The sequence below is a fragment of the Microcaecilia unicolor genome, chromosome 4 (assembly GCF_901765095.1).
Source record: "Microcaecilia unicolor chromosome 4, aMicUni1.1, whole genome shotgun sequence".
NCBI classification, from domain to species: Eukaryota; Metazoa; Chordata; class Amphibia; order Gymnophiona; family Siphonopidae; genus Microcaecilia; species Microcaecilia unicolor.
The window spans coordinates 43207943-43225201 of NC_044034.1; positions in this window are offsets into that span (position 1 = coordinate 43207943).

Below are 17259 nucleotides of genomic sequence, written 5' to 3' on the forward strand. Positions count from 1 at the left end.
ACGTGCTAACCACACATTAATCGGCTAGTGCATGGCAATGTAGCTGCGCTAAACACGCCTGCTCTCCACCCCCAAACATGCCCCCAGTGCTAAAAACCAAAAAAATAAAAACCAAATTCAAATTGATTGGTGTATGTGAAGATTTTAATACTAACTTTGACCGTAAAGCTCATGACACTGCCTTTATTATATCACCAACCTATTCTATGGCAAAAGTGCCACTATAACATGTACTTTATATCACGAAAGTTTGTTTCCTATGTAAATACTGACTTGTAATCTTTATGCATCATCATTCTATGTTAGGTAGCAATGTTTCATGGTCATCTTGTAGTTTTACAATGAGTTGCCACAGCAAACAGCTGCAACTCCATTCAACTCGGTAGAGTCGATCATGGTTTGCCACATTATGCTACAAATGCTGACAATTTATAACTGCAGTACCATGCTTTAACGGGTGTTTTTTTTACCAAGCTGGGAATAAAAGGGCCCTGCACTAGCGGTAGAGGCCATTTTTGCTGAATGCTGCGGTCCTTTTTACGGCAACGAATAAAAAAGGCTGAAAATAGCCATGGCCATGCTGTAAGATTGCTCTTACCACATGGCGATTTGGGGGGGGGGGGGGGGGGGAAAGCACTTACCATCACCCATTGAGGTGGCGGTAAGGGCTCCCACACTAACCCAGTGGTAACTGGGTAGCACGCAGCCCCGCTCAATTACTACCGGGTTACCACCACGCTAAAAAATATGAGCCAGTTTTCCCCAGTGCAGGAAATGGTGCATGCTGGGACTGGAACTTGCTGCCACTTTGTAAAAGGGCCCCTAAGTGCACTGAATGCGGAAATTACATTATTGAGTGTCTGCCGGGATCTGGCACTATGAATTCCATTCCTCAATCATAACATATAATTGGTTCCCAATAAAATTATGCACTTATAATATGTAATAAAAAAAAACAAACTTTAACCATGCTTCAGTTGCTCTGTTTTGTTGTTGAAAGTTATTGTACAATAACTGGATGCCCAGATTACCTGTATTTTGTACCTCTGATGTTCACCTGTATCATTTCTTCAAGTTGGAATCAACAGGTAGTTAAATGACATCCTCAGATGATGACCATCATGTTGCTGGTAGGTGATATCATCAAGTCAATAAGAAGAAAACAAAGGACAGATTATGAAAATACTGCAGGGCATGGGAAGTCATTTTGGTACCAAAAGGCTAAAACTTTTCAGTAACCAACCAGAGAAATGCCAGCAGATTGGCAGTGGCTAGGTCACAGGACCTAGGCAGCCAGATGTTGAGGAAACTTCCTTGCTCATTTTCGGTAGCTGTTTAGATTATAAAACTTGGTGGCAAGATGGGTGGAGGGGCTGCAAGCTGCTGGTTCAGTATGGGAGCTTTGGTGCTAATCTAACCAAGATCTAGAAAGCCAAAGAGAAAGAACAAAAATTGACTTGAATAAGGGGTGATATTCTACATTTATAGCTGGGGTATATACTGTGTTCTTAGCAGCATGGGCCAGGACAACTCGACGCACTTGATAAACCAATTAGTCATTACCATTGATTACTGTGTTGTCTGGTGAAATAAGTTACAGGAAGAGTGTACTATGTGCTATGTCACATGACAATGAGGGGTCCTTTTACTAAGGTATGCCAAAAAATGGCCTGCACTGGTGTAGATGCATTTATTGGACGCGCGCAGGTCCATTTTTCAGCGCACCTGCTAAAAAGGTCTTTTTTGGGGGGGAGGGGTGAAAATGGACGTGAGGCAAAATGAAAATTGGCATGTGTCCATTTTGGGCCTGAGACCTTACCGCCACCCATTGACTTAGTGGTAAGGTGTCATGCGTTAACCAGGTAGTAATCATCAGCACGCGTACAATGCCAATTACCACTCGGTTAGCGCTATGCACCAGAAAAGTTTCCAGCCAGGCCACACAGTAACCAGGCGGTAGTTCACAATTGATGCATGTAGGATTTGCATTCGCCCCTACACGGCTTAGCAAAAGGGTCCCTGAGTATGTGAAAAGTGATTTTGACCTGTTAATTGGGAAGATACTGTGCATGAAAAGTCACAGAGCAACGTCACACCACAAAAGCTTAAGGATTCACTTTTAGTCAATGACAGACCCTGTACACTCTAAAAGTGACACTCAAGTCTGGTAAAGTGGGAATGCCTACTTACCACCGTGCTACAGCAGTAAGGATACACAATTAGAGGGAAAAAAAATCAACTGCAGAAACTTACTGAATAAGATAAGCCACACGTGTTATTGCAATTTGTATAGTTTCTGATGAGAATCCAGCAGAGTGTGGACAAGGGTACAAGAACTGAAGGCAGAGAGGGAGGGAGAGACAGAGTTCAGCAGGGTCTAACTAAGCACAACATCTACACTGGTCCTGTTTTACTACTACCCTGTACCATTATCGTGACCTTGAAATGGATGAATCACTAAAAATGCCACTCTGGAAACAGAAATAAGAAAAAGGAAAGGTCAAATGGCCTGGGAATATATATTTTAATTGTTACATTTAACCAACAATGAAATAAAATTAGAAAGAATTTACATTAATCCTTTATGCCAAGCCTGAATCCCAGAAGGTTCATTATGAATTGCCTTATGTTTAATGTTTAATTGGCCTCCTTAGCACTAATTAGTCTACTTACAGATAACCGAAAGGGAAATTCTTTGCAGGTACCAAAGGTCTTTCTTTCTCAGCTTTGTTTCAGTCAGACTCAAGTTGAAGTTTTAATTACAGATCAAATCATCAGAAATCAAGAGCGAAGACGGACATGAATATTAACAAATATGAAAAGCCCACTTGGGGGATTATTACATAATAGGGTACCTGTTTTAAAAGAAGTAGATGCCTACTTTTATTCATAGAAAGCTTGCACAAACTGTGTATATATCTGGGCATGATCACATATTCCTGCCCTATAGTCTGTGTAAATGCTCAGAAGTAGATGTACTGTATTTTTCGGACTATAAGACGCACTTTTTTCCCCCAAAATTTGGGAGGAAAATGGGGGGTGCGTTTTATAGTCCGAAGGTAGAGATTTGGCTGGCTGGCCGGCTGGCAGGCCGCCCGCCCTCCCTCCCTCTGAGTTCGGGATCGCCCTCCCCCCGGCCCTGTCACCACTTCTCCCCTTACTCACGCGATCTTCCCTGGTGGTCTAGTGACGTCGGGGCAGGAAAGAGCCCCCTCTTTCCTGCCCAGCGCGCTGCTCTCCATCCTCCTATATGCAGCCTGACGGTCTCGGCGAGATTCAAAATGGCCGCCGAGACTTCAATTCTCGGCGGCCATTTTGAATCTCGCCGAGACCGTCAGGCAGCAATGCATAAAGGAGGATCGAGAGCAGCGCGCTGGGCAGGAAAGAGGGAGCTCTTTCCTGCCCCGACGTCACTAGACCACCAGGGAAGATCGCGTGAGTAAGGGGAGAGGTGGTGACAGGGCCGGGGAGGGGGGAGGAAGTAACCCTGAGGGCGATCCCGAACTTGGAGGGAGGGATTCGGATAAGACACACCGGATCACCTAGGTTTTAGAGGAGGGAAAAAGCAAATTTTTTTTTTCCTATTTCCCTCCTCTAAAACCTAGGTGCGTCTTATGGTCCGGTGTGTCTTATAGTCCGAAAAATACGGTAATCATATACACTGTCTGCAGGTCTCCCTTCCACTCCTTGGCCAGGGTCAACCCTGCTTAGCCAGAGCACTCCACCATCATCTCCTGCTCCCTCTGACACTGTCTCTCTGTTCTGACCGCCACCTCTGGAGCCTCCTGCAGTTAAGAGGGGCTCCCCTTGGTAGCATATAAGTAGTATTTTCCCCAAAGGATGACCAACAACTCCAGTCATATCATTAAAATAATTCCTCTTTTATTTCTCACATTTCATCATTCTTGACACTATTCCACCCTCAATCATTAACCCTTGTTAATATTCACAGGGTTCAATGAGGTCTAGCTTGCAGCATATAGTTCACATTTCAATCATTGACCTTTGTTAATATTCACAGTGTTCAGTGAAGGTTCATCCTCCAGCTTGTTGCATATAGTTCACAGCATTTCAATGATATCTCCCTTTCTCCCAGGCAGCTGCACATGCCAGCCTGATTCCAGAGCTCATTCAACTTGCAGTTTCACTCTCTCCTCCACCTCATGCTCTGGGTTATTCTCTGCCACAGCTTCTTCCCCAGCTGCCTCAATTCCCCTCTTTCAATTCCAATCAGTTTAGGTAAGACAACAGCAAGAAAACCCCTCACCTTGGCTCCTGCAGTCTGAGCCCATGCAGACACCTCCATTCCTTCTTCCTCACTCTCACTGGTCTCCTCCAATTTATCCCATTCCATCACTTCCTCCTCCACCCCGGACTCTCTCAGCTGTTCCTCATCTCCCTGATTAGAGACCATCTCCCAATCCTGTCCCTCCTCCTCCACTTCTTGCGAGTGCTGTACTAGGTCAGGTGCATTATGGGGATGGTAATTCCTAGCCCTATTCCTCACTCTCATCAATCTTTTATCCACCAGGGGGTGAGCTTCCCGCCCATATGTGATGTGTGCTCGCCTCTCTCGCTTTTTCCTGGGCTGCTCTCGCTTTCCCTGCGGCTGTCCTCTCAGCAACCCCTCACAACATACAGAGGGAACAAAAATAATATAACACTCCCAACCTCAAAAAAAAATGTTGCCTTATCTAAATGTGTAGGGCATCCAAATGACCTGTTTCAGAAATCTTAAAACAACTTGCAATTCCGGAGCAGACTATAAATAACTTAGCTTCGATATAGCTCCACTAGTTGCTCTGTACAAATAATCCTCTCCACAGGCAAACTGTCACTGCTATGCACAGTGGGGTAAGTGGCAACTGGTTTTGTTGATTTTAATCTTGAATTAATAATGAATGTGACTGTTGGGCAGATTGGAGTGACAGTTCAGGTCTTTATCTGCCGTCACTTACTAATTTACTATTTATAACAGCATTTTTCAGCCGGTGTGCCACGGCTGCTCCCCAGGTGTGCCACGAGAGTTTAGGTATCCTATGACACTGTCTGATTTTTTTTTTGTTTGCAGCTGCATCTTTTTTCTTTCATGCTGCATTTCTACTACTACTACTACTTATCATTTCTATAGCGCTACTAGAAGTACGCAGCGCTGTACACTTGAACATGAAGTGACAGTCCCTGCTCGACAGAGCCTACAATCTAATTCTCCCTCCCTCCTCCCTGAGCACAAGTCAGCAGCTCTCCTGTCACTCCCCTTCTTCCCCCAGGTCTGAACACCTCTCCCTTTTCTTCCAATGACTGCGGTGCTTCAAACGTTTCTCCAGCAGCGATCAACTGTGTGCGCTGGTACCTTTCCTCTGCACGTCCTGCTCCCTGCTGATGTAATTTCCTGTTTACGTAGGGGCCAGGACGTGCAGAGGAAAGGTTCCAATGCCAGCTGCAGACAGCGTGTATTGATCACTGCTGCAGCAAATAGGAAAGTTTGAAGCATTGTGGGTATGGGAAGAAGCGGGGGGGGGAGGGGGTATCAGGAGAGCTGCTGACTTGCACTCAGGGAGGAGGGAGCAAGAAGCACCATGGGGCTAGGCAGGGGAGAGCTGCTGGATTTGCGGGGCAAGGGCAAGAGAGATGCTAGACTAGCAGGGGAAGGGGCAAAAGAAAATCTGGACCTGCAAGGAAGGGGGATAGGATGAACTTTGGGCAGGGGGGCTGGGAAGGGGAGATGCCAAGCTACCCAGAGGGGTTGTGATTAACTACTAGGGGGCAACTGGACAGAGAGGGAGAGATGCAAAACTATCCAGGGGCACCCAGAGTGAGAGGGGGAAATGAGATGCCTTAGTGGGGAGAGATGTGGGACTATGGTCTAAGGGAGATGGAGGGAAAAGGGGGGCATCGAGGGTAGAGAGAGAGAGAGAAGCTGGCCATGGGGAGGGATAGGGACACAGAAGGGAGATAGAAGGCATGGAGGAGCATAGGAACAAAGAGGGTCTATACTGGATAGAGAGAGGGTGGGACACAGGACCAATGCTGAACTTCGGAGGGGTGATGTTAGACATGGGGGGATAGGGACACAGAGGGGTGATGCTGGAAAAGGGGGTAGGGATACAAAATGGAGATGTTGGGCAGGGGAAGTGAGATGCTGAACATGGAGGCAAGATAGGGACAGGGACACAGAGGGAAGATGGATAATGGATATGGAAGAAAAGAAAGGAGCAAGGCTGCTCATATAGGGAAGGAAAGAGAAAAGGGAGATAAGATAAATTTGAGAAGGAGGCAGAGAAATTGAAGAAAGCTGAACGTGAAAGATCAGTGTCACACAGACATAGGGAAGGAGTTGAGAAAAGAAATTGCAAATGGAAAGGAGGCCCTGGAAACAGAGTTAAGAGCACAGACAGAGGAAAGCAGAACCAAAGACTGGGAACTAGATGATTGGAATAATAAAATCACCAGACTACAAAGGTAGGAAAAATGATTTTATTTTCAGTTTAGTGATCGAATTATGTCAGGGTTGAGAATTTACATGTGTTGGTTTTATTTTGAACTGTACTGGAGGACACACATTTCTTTGTATCTCTGGTGTTGTACAACATGCCGAGTCCTGTATCTCTGCTTTCAGTTTGTGTCTGCATGTTTTTTTAGCGGTTCCGTATTTTGTATCAGGTGAGAGTCATGTTCTGTACTTGCAACTGAGGTAAAGGATTCTGCTGGCATGTGGTGTCTGTGCAGGAATCTGTAACAGTCCATCTTGTTTCAGTTTCACAGTAACAGGTATATTGGTGCTGTAAGGAGAAATTAGATCTTACCTGCTAATTTGCTTTCCTTTAGTCCCTCCGGACCGGACCAGGATTGGACTGATGGGTTGTGCTCGCCTACCAGCAGGTGGAGACTGAGAAAAAACTCTGACTCTAGAGAGCCAATAGGAGCCCTGGCCATGTGACCTTAGCCTCAGTATTTGAATAACAAAGCAGGAAAGAAAGAAAGACCTTCTGTGCCGTATGGAATCCTAGCAGCCACAAAGCACTCGGCAATGCCAAGTATCAGAGCTCACCAGCAACTCTCACCAGAGAAGTGGTATGGCCTGATATGTATTACAGCTCACCAGCAACTCTCACCAGAGAAGTGGTATGGCTCACTTGTACTATAGCTCACCAGCAACTCTCACCAGAGAAGCGATATGGCTCACATGTAAAATAGCTCACCAGCAACTCTCCCCAGAGAAGTGGTATGGCTCACGTATAATATAGCTCACCAGCAACTCTCACCAGAGAAGTAGTATGGCTCACTTGTCTTATAGCTCACCAGCAACTCTCATCAGAGAAGTGGTATGGCCCACTTAAGATTTTATATATATTCCATCAACTGAGCTTACCAGCAACTCTCACCAGAAAAGTGGTAAATCATATTTAAGGTTTTATAGATATTCCAGCAACTGAGCTCAGCCACAACTCTCACCAGAGAAGTGGTATGGCGTATTTAAGGTTTTATAGATAGATTCCAGCAATTGAGCTCACCAGCAGCCACCAGAGAAGTGGTATAGACCACGTAAAGTTCTGTATATATATAGTATTGTTCCACAAAACGTAAAGGAATGAATACACTTCCTACTTAATAAAAGAAGCTAAAGAGTAGAGAGAACATGGGAAGGGCCTGGTCCGGTCCGGAGGGACTAAAGGAAAGCAAATTAGCAGGTAAGATCTAATTTCTCCTTCCTTAGCGTCCCTCCGGACCGGACCAGGATTGGACTGATGGGAAGTACCAAAGCAGTAATCTGAAGGGAGGGACCCTATGAAAACTGCAGAGAAATGTTCATGCTGCATAGGCCACCTGGCGACAACTAACATGTAGTGTGTCCCAATGAGCAAAATAAAATGAAACTAGGACTAAGTTGCCAACTTACCAATGTGCACCGAGAGCACCAAAAATCGCTGTAGTAAGAATAGAGCCCGCTTCTGAAGTTGTGGAAGATGTTGTAATACGCTGTGGAACTGCCCTCTCAGCGAGAAGAGAAATAGACATTCTCATTTCCTTGATCCTTCGAGATATAGCGGGTTAGAAACAATGAAAAACTTTTACGCCTACTGGCTAGAAGGCAAAATCAATAAGAAAAAAACGATTGGGAAAGGTGAAAACTTTAAACTACAGCAGACTGAAAAGAAGTTACCAACCGTAGAAGTATTCCACACATAGATCTACTTGCTGCAATGGCTACTAGGAAACACTGCTTGAAGAGGAAAACTTTATAGAAAAAGTTATGGCTACTAGAAAACAGAACTTTAAGAGTCTGTTCACGTAGTTCACCTAGCTGGTGAACGAAGCGGGGGGTACAGGTGCAGGACTCCTTTAAGAAAACCGCTTTGACAGTGGATGCTGCATAAGCGTGCGGTTGCCAACAGTATCATGCATCACTGATAGAGCTGCCAAATGAACTCTAATGGATGAGTAAGACAGACCAGATTTTGCAAGATGCAGAAGATATTCCAAAACATGCGAAATGGATACTGTTTGTGGAATGAAGTGGCGAGAGGAGCACCACAGAGTGAACCGTCGCCCCTTTGATTTATAGGACTTTAATGTAGATTTCTGTCTGGAAGCAATTAAAACTTGAAGTACTTCCTGCGAAAATATCAAAGACGTTGCGGACCCAGTAACCACGCCATAAGTTTGAGTGACTGGGGGTCCGGATGTAGAAAGGTGCCTTGGTTCTGCTTGAACACCTAGTGGGATGACGGAAAAAACGCATATAGAAGGTTGAAAAACCCCTGCTGGACGTTGGCATCTGTCCCTGTCTCCGTCAAGACTGTTGCTGAACGGAAGAAGCAAGAAATGTTCGTGAGCCTGAAGGCAAAAAGAGATAGCCCTGAAGTGTCGCAGTGAGGAAGTAAGGCTGAAAAAATGAGAGTCCATTCACCTAAATGCAGGGTGAGACAACTAAGAAAAAATGACTACAAACTCAAGAGTACTGTATACTCTTAACTCCTCCTTGGCGGATGACATAATCCATTGCCATGGCAAGGACCAATATAGCTCTCTGTGCCTTGTTTGTCAGTAGGGAAAACAAAATTCACCCGAAGGTAAAACAAATTGCTGAGGTCCCCCAGAAAAAAATATATACAAACAAGCTTCTGCCAAAAAGTGTACTGCATGAAGCATCCCAATGACAGAACTAAGGTTCTTGAGATAACTAGATGACACTTAAATAGCGCGATTGATGACCCTGAGATTCGCAATAGGATGAAGGAAAATTCCTTCTTGGGCATTAGAAAGTAAAATTGCATTCTGCAGAATAGAGCGAGGAAATGGCCGAAGGCCCAAGGTCACCAAGAAAAATATAAACTGGGATGTTTGCAGAGGAGACAAAAGACTGTGCGCCCACCTGACTAAACAAAGAGAAAATCAGAGATATCTGATGAGAGATCAAATGAGAGATCAAATGAGAGGCCTGGCTACAATCACCACCCAACCTAGAAACTGTAAGAAATGCAACACCCGGTGCGTGACCTGAGAACTCTGCTGATAAGACTTTCTCCAATTAGGCAGTCGTTTAGGTAAGAATGAAATGACCCTAAGAGCCCAATGAACATCCTCTTAGATCTATAAAAGAACGGAAGAGAGAGTACTGCTGAAAATGCCCGGTTAATGCATAAGCAAAAAACTAGCCAATCTCTGGATCCTGAGGAGAAGAGGAAGGGTGACCAAGGACACCAGTTAAATAGGGCTACAAACTCCAACCCTATCTCTATGGCGTTCCATAGTTGGGCAAGTTCTGAATATAGAAAGTTCTGAATATAGGAGTCCACCAGCTATGGTAGTACGCTCCGGACAGAAAAAAATTGTCCCAGTATGAACGTCTGATTCACCGGCCTGTAATTTCTTGGATCTCCCTAATCCACATACCACTAATCCACGTACCACGGTCATGCGTCCTCCCTCACTGAGATGTAGATTGTACACTCCTTTGAGCAGGGAACGTCCTTCTTTGTTAATTTGTACAGCGCTGCGTAACCCTAGTAGTGCTCTAGAAATGTTAAGTAGTAGTAGTACCAGACTCACACCCAATAGATATGAATGTTGAGCTTGTTTCAGGTTAAAACACCGAACCTAGGCCCAGGGTCCCCGGTGTTCCTAGTGGTGAACAGCCATGGCAAATATTGTATGCGTTAGTTTGCAGAATTACTGCAAAGCCTTGCTTTTGGAGCAGAGATTTCTGTTCGATACTCTCGTGAGAGGTTTCTTTTTTTTTATTTTTTTCCTTTTTTCTGCTGTTCTGGTTGTAGAAAGGTGGGCATTTGAGCTTTCCCAGAATGGCAAAACTTATGTACCTATGCTCATTAGATATGAATGCTGGACTTGATGGACTTTAGGCCTTACCCAGCATAACCATACTTATGTACCTATGGCAAAAATACACAGAAAGTGAGTGAATCCCCTTCCAATTGAAAGAACACTCTGGAGTGAAGGCGCATAGAATGAAAATGAAAAAGGACAAACTTGGCAAATACCTGTAACGAAAAAAGTGAAGTTGTGCCACAGCCACTTGGTGAAGGCAGTGTAGACAAGACTGTATCTGAATTCAAGAAAGCTTGATATAACATCAGGTCTCTAAGGAAGAGGAAGAGATAGCAGATGGTTTGTATAGGCATACTGGACCAAACCAGGATGTTTATAATCTGCCAATGCTGAACTGATAGAGTAGAGACAAACACGAGTAGATGGTTTGAGGACCTTCCACTATCTTTAAGTGGGAAATATGCAAAATGAAAGGATGACTTTATTCTCTAAGTGACCAGCCAGCTTATAATCGAACGAGAAAAACACCCAAGTTCCGACCTAAATCGGGAGATGGGCGTTTATCTCACAAAAACGATTAAAGCGGTATAATCGAAAGCCGATTTTGGACGTTTTCAACTGCACTCCGTCGCGGATGCGGACAAAGTTGATGGGGGCGTGTCAGAGCTGTGGCGAAGGCGGAACTGGGGCGTGGTTATCTGCCGAACAGAGATGGGCGCATTTCACAGATAATGGGACAAAAGTATGCGTTTTTAGCTAGAATTTAGGGCACTTTTCCTGGACCCTGTTTTTTCACGAATAAGGCCCCAAAAAGTGCCCTAAATGACCAGATGACCACTGGAGGGAATCGGGGATGACCTCCCCTGACTCCCCCAGTGGTCATAAACCCCCTCCCACCACAAAAAATGATGTTTCACAACTTTTTATTTTGACCCTCAAATGTCATACCCACCTCCCTGGCAGCAGCAGTATGCAGGTCCCTGGAGCAGTTGTTAGGGGGTGCAGTGGACTTCAGGCAGGTGGACCCAGGCCCATCCCCCCCCTACCTGTTACAATTGTGCTGCTTAATGCTTAGTCGTCCAACCCCCCCCGAACCCACTGTACCCACATGTAGGTGCCCCCTTTCACTCCTTAGGGCTATAGTAATGGTGTAGACTTGTGGGCAGTGGGTTTTGAGGGGGATTTGGGGGGCTCTACACACAAGGGAAGGGTGCTATGCACCTGGGAGCTCTTTTACCTTTTGTTCTGTTTTTGTAAAAGTGCCCCCTAGGGTGCCTGGTTGGTGTCCTGGCATGTTAGGGGGACCAGTGCACTACGACTCCTGGCCCCTCCCACGAACAAATGCCTTGGATTTATTCGTTTTTGAGCTGGGCGATTTCATTGTCCATTATCGCTGAAAAGCAAAAACGCCCAGCTCACAACTTGGCGAATAAAACATGGACGTCTAATTGTTTCGAAAATACGCTTGGGTCCGCCCCTTCACGGACCTGTTCTCGGAGATAAACGCCCATGGAGATAGGCGTTTCTGTTCGATTATGCCCCTCCATATGTCCTGTAAAACCCAGAAGAAAGCTAAAATGAAATATGAGAGGCTTCAAGGCAGTTGGAAAAGAAGGGAAGACATGAATAAAGCATGCCTGCTAAGACAGCTGAGTGATTGGGAGCTTGGTAGACAGGACTGTCCCTCAGAGAATATGAAAGAGCTGATATATCCCCATGGCATCTGAACAATCTACTGTATGCCTCTAGAGAAGGCTTCTTAAAGTCTGAAAAAGAAAACACTGTATAACACTACAGCCATTGAGAGTGTGTCTGTTAAGTTCTTAAAACCCTATATAACATCATAGGCATGGAGTAAAATGCTTGAAAGGAACTAAGATATTATGGTCAGAATTGCAAAGTACCAATCAATTGACTCTTAGGCAATGTAGTCCTATTCACCAGGGAATGAGAAAGACAGAAATGTACTCTATGCCTATAGAGAAAGTTTCTAAAGTTCTTAAAACACTGTATAATACTACAGCTATTGAGGAAAATGCTTGAAATGAATTATGATATTATGATAAGATGTAGATTTTCCACCAGGCAATGAAAAATGACTGAGCACCAGAAAAAACTAGTGTTAACAGCCCCGTGATACATAGAAATTTAAAACAAGAAAAGCTTGTTATATATCCATATATGAAAGGAGCCCCCTTTCAACCAAATATTGCCTGCTGATGTGAAGAGCATTTTAGAATACGCCGTTCAGCACAAAAGCATTTTAGAATACGCCGTTCAGCACATACAAAAGTGTACACATCTTGGAGCCGAACTGCTCTATGAACTGCAGCCTTACCTTCAGCAGAGAGATCCCCGACTGATAAGACGGAGGGAGAAACAAAATGGCCGCCGTTCGCGCCACTGGCCCTGTGGCGATCGTCGACAGCACGCCCGACACCTCCGAACAAGCGGAGCCCAGTGGAACGGCGAAGAAACAACAGCCGGCGAAAAAGGCCCCGAAAAAACCGGAGGCAGCACCGGACCCGAAGAAACCTTGAAGGGAGAGCAAAATTTACACGTTCCGGCTGCGTGAACTGCGCGACGCTGACCGACAGCAGCTGTTTGAACTTTTAAGCCATATCGGAAAAAACAGGTGGCCGCGCTTACGCGGTTCGCACCTTTCTTTTCTTTTTTTTTTCATTTGTTTAAACTGCCGCCACCAAAACGCAAGAAAATGGAGGAAATGAAATCTGACGAGAAAAATCGCTGTTTAAAGTCACAGACACTGAATTATTATTTTCTTCTATTTGTTGTTTTTTTTATTTTTTTTTTTATAACCCCTCAATCATAATAAAACACTGGAGCTGCCTGCTCGTTAGAAGTCTGGGGAAAGAAAGGCTGCTTCTTTGAATTTCCTTTTATTTGATTTAATTCTTTTAAAGCAGCTGCCTGTTAAAAGTGGCTGCCTCTCCCAAAGACGGTACACCTTTCCAGAGAAAGGGACGGCCCTTCCCTGCTAAGCCAGGGAGATGGGGAGGAAGGGGGGTGGACTCGAGACACCCGAGTTTAACACCCCCCGAGGCTGTCAAAGAAAGAAGAGAAAGGAAACCCTGTCAAGCCTCTAAATAAGATTCCAGGCACAGAAGAATTATCACAAATATCTGTAATATCTAAAGAGAAAAGGAGAGAGACTAATGGGCTCACTTCCTACCTGCTGGGAGACTGAGAAAATACTGAGGCTAAGGTCACATGGCCAGGGCTCCTATTGGCTCTCTAGAGTCAGAGTTTTTTCTCAGTCTCCACCTGCTGGTAGGCGAGCACAACCCATCAGTCCAATCCTGGTCCGGTCCGGAGGGACGCTAAGGAATGTATTTCAGTAGCATATTTAAATGAAATAACCACGTCTGAAGGTTGCAAGTTTGGGTGGGGATGGAATGGATCTTAGCAGGGACAGGTTAGATTACAATGGTGTCCCTCGACAATGTTTGCACCCTGTAAGTGTGCCACAAGATGAATAAGGTTGAAATCACTGATTTATAAAGATACACAGGTGCCTAGAAGGCTATTTAGCCTTTATAAGATATGTAGAAAGACAGGTATATTTGCAGTGCTCTGCACAAACTTCACCCATGTGCTTGCCCACTGGCAAAGTACATGCCATTAAATCACGGTGCATACTTTTTCATTAGTCACTATTTTATAAGAGGTCATTTATGTGTGTAAATGGCCTCTTACACATGTAAATGACTAAAATACCAGCATTTATATGCTTTCCTGCCACTGAAAACTAGGCATAGAATTATCCCCTACTGAAATATTTAAATGTGAGATGCCATATTACTGTTTTATCAAAGGTTAATAACAAAGTTATTTTGCCGCAAAATACGACAGACTACTGTGAAATACCCAAGCAACCTAAAGAAGAAAGGAAATTCAATGAATAATAAAAAAAAAAACTCCTTTATTGAAAAAGAGACCTTCAATCCATGTGCCAAAACTGAATGAGTCCCCAAATGAACATCAAACAGCTAAACAATGAATAATAGAATCTGTATAAGAAAACGTGTAGCTTAGAGTTTTCATGCCATATGTCATTGTTCCTCATTCCAATTCCGCTTACTGTGCCAATATGGCATGAGAACTCTAAGCTATGTGTCTTCTTTATACAGATTTTATTATTAATTGTTTAGATGTGTTTGATATTCATTTGGAAGCTCGTTCAGTTTTTGCACACAGATTGAATGGTGATTTATAATTTTGGTATTTCACAATTTAGACATTCCCCAAATTCTATATAGGGCACCTTAAGTTGTGTGCGCTAATTTGACAGCACGGCCAAATTATACACACAACTTAATTGATTAACAAGCCAATCAGCGGCAGTAATTGACTTTAATTAGAATTTATGCGCACAACTTTCTAGGGATATTCTAATGCAGTGTGCATAAATTTCAATGTGTGCAGTTCAAAAAGGGGCGCGGTCATGGAATACCTGGGGTTGTAGGCATTTCAAAAAGCTATGCGCACTATTATGGAATACACCCGATCTGCACCTAACTTAGGCACAGGTATTTAGGCCTAGTTTTAAGCGGCCTAAATGGGTGCGCCTAAATTTTAGTCGCAAGAACAGCGTGTAAGCATATTCTATAAGCTACGCTTAACTTTAGGCATAGTTTATAAAATCATGCTAACCGCGTGGTTTTTCAATACCAAATTTAAGGCGCCATTTATAGAATTTGGCCCATTGTGACTAGATTTGTGCTTTCTGATTTGGGGACTTACGATTGAAGTGCAAAGCAATTTTGTATCAACTTTTACTAAATACAGCAGGGCATACGTTATTTGCTGCTGTAAGTTGAAGCTCTTTAAAGTGAATTTATCTTTAAAGTGATTCAACAGATCAGCTGGGAAATGTGCTGGATCAAATTTTTGTAAAATCTTGAAAGTCAGAGAGCGTAAAGGATGTTGAATTATATCCCGTTTACTTGTGGCATCATAAAGCAATTCATTTTAGGGTAGAAAGGGGACTGTATAGAGGTAAAAAGCAATGGTAAAGGAGAAAGTTGAGGAATTGAAAGGGAGGTGTGTGGGAGAATGTCATAAAAAGTTTTCAAAAATTAGATAATGAGGGAAATGAGGATGATTTAGAAAGGTTTGTAGAAAAGTTTATAGTAGATGAAAACACCCTGACTTAGGGAGTTGAGTTGCTTTATGGCTGGAGGGTGAGAGGGCCCCTTGGCCTAATAAGAGAACATTGGGAGGGGAAAGTTGATACCTCTGACACCCCTGTAATTGAATATGTAGATAATATGCAGCAGAGATTAGAAAAACCCGTGGGCTTTGTTAGAGATAGCTTGCAGGTAGCCCAGACTAAGCAAAAGACCTGGTATGATCATAAGGCCTGAAAGAGAGAGTTTTATGAGGGCCAGCAGGTACTTGTTTTAGTCCCAATTCATCAGAATAAACTTGAAGCTAATTGGGAGGGACCTTACAAGGTCATAAGGTGCCTGAATGATACAAACTATGTTATATCTATGGACTCTCAAGACAGAAAGCAGCATACTTTTCATGTAAATACGTTCAAGGCTTATGCAAATCGAACAGCTATGGTGCTAGCTGTATACAGTCTAACAGAAGAGTGTCAGGATAGTGAGCCCATACCTGACCTCTTAGCAGAGACCTTACCAGAGGGATCTATAAAACAAATTGTAGAGGGAGAGCAATTAACCCCTACTCAGAGACAAAAGTTAGAAGCAGGATTGCAAAAGTATGCTGATGTTTTTTCCACTAACCTAGGACTTACCCATTTGGCTAATCAGAATGTAAACATGGGTGGTCATGACCCACTGAAGCAGGGTCCCTATAAAATGTCTGCTGAGGTGGGGAGGCAAATGAAGCAGGAAATTGATGAGATGCTAGCTCTAGGTGTTATCAAGAAGTCTCAAAGTCCCTGGACCTCTCCTGTAGTTCTTGTTCCCAAGAAAGATGGCACAATCCACTTCTGTGTGGATTACAGCAGACTTAATGATTGTATTGTATCTAATGCCCCAGATGGACGAATTACTAGACCCCCAGTACCTGACTACTATGGACCTTAACCGTGGGTACTGGAAGATCCCCCTAACAGCTGCTGCTCAGGATCCATCAGCATTTATTACCCCGTTTGGTTTGTATGAGTTTACTGTAATGCCCTTTTGGAATGAAAAATGCCCCTGGTACATTTCAGTCCTTAGTGAATTGTCTGTTAGATGGACTTCAGGAGCATGCTAGGGCTTATCTTGATGATATTGCTGTGTACAGTCAGACTTGGGATGACCACCTGATCCATTTGAGTGGAGTACTGGACTGGATCAGGGAGGCCCGCCTGACTATAAAACCCAGCAAATGCCAGGTGGGGATGGCAGAAGTGCAATATTTAAGGCACAGAGTGGGAGGTGGACAGCTGTAGTCTGGACCAGCTAAGATGGAAGCTATACAAACTTGGCCCACTCCCCAAACTAAAAGGCAAGTGTTGGCCTTCCATGGAACAGCAGGGTATTACAGGAAGTTTGTGCCTTTCTATAGCAACATAGCCAAACCCCCTAACTGACCTGACTAAAAAGAGACTATCCTGAATAGTTACCTGGTTGCCAGAGTGCGAAGCGGCCTTTCAGTCATTAAAGACAGCATTAGCTACTGATCCCATACTAACTGTATCTGACTACCAGCAAAGATTTGTCGTACAGATTCATGCCTCAGCATATGGCATTGGGGCTGTACTCTCAAGTGAATAGCAGAGGGGAGAAGCACCCCATTGTGTATCTAAGTCGCAAGCTCCTTGACAGAGAAGTAGCCTATGCCACTATTGAAAAGGAGTGTCTGGCCTTAGTGTGGGCCCTCAAGAAGCGAGACTGTACTGCCATCACAGATCACAATCTGTTGGTCTGACTGAAGAGGGTCTCAGGAGAGAACGGGAAGCTACTCCGGTGGAGCCTGTCCCTGCAAATG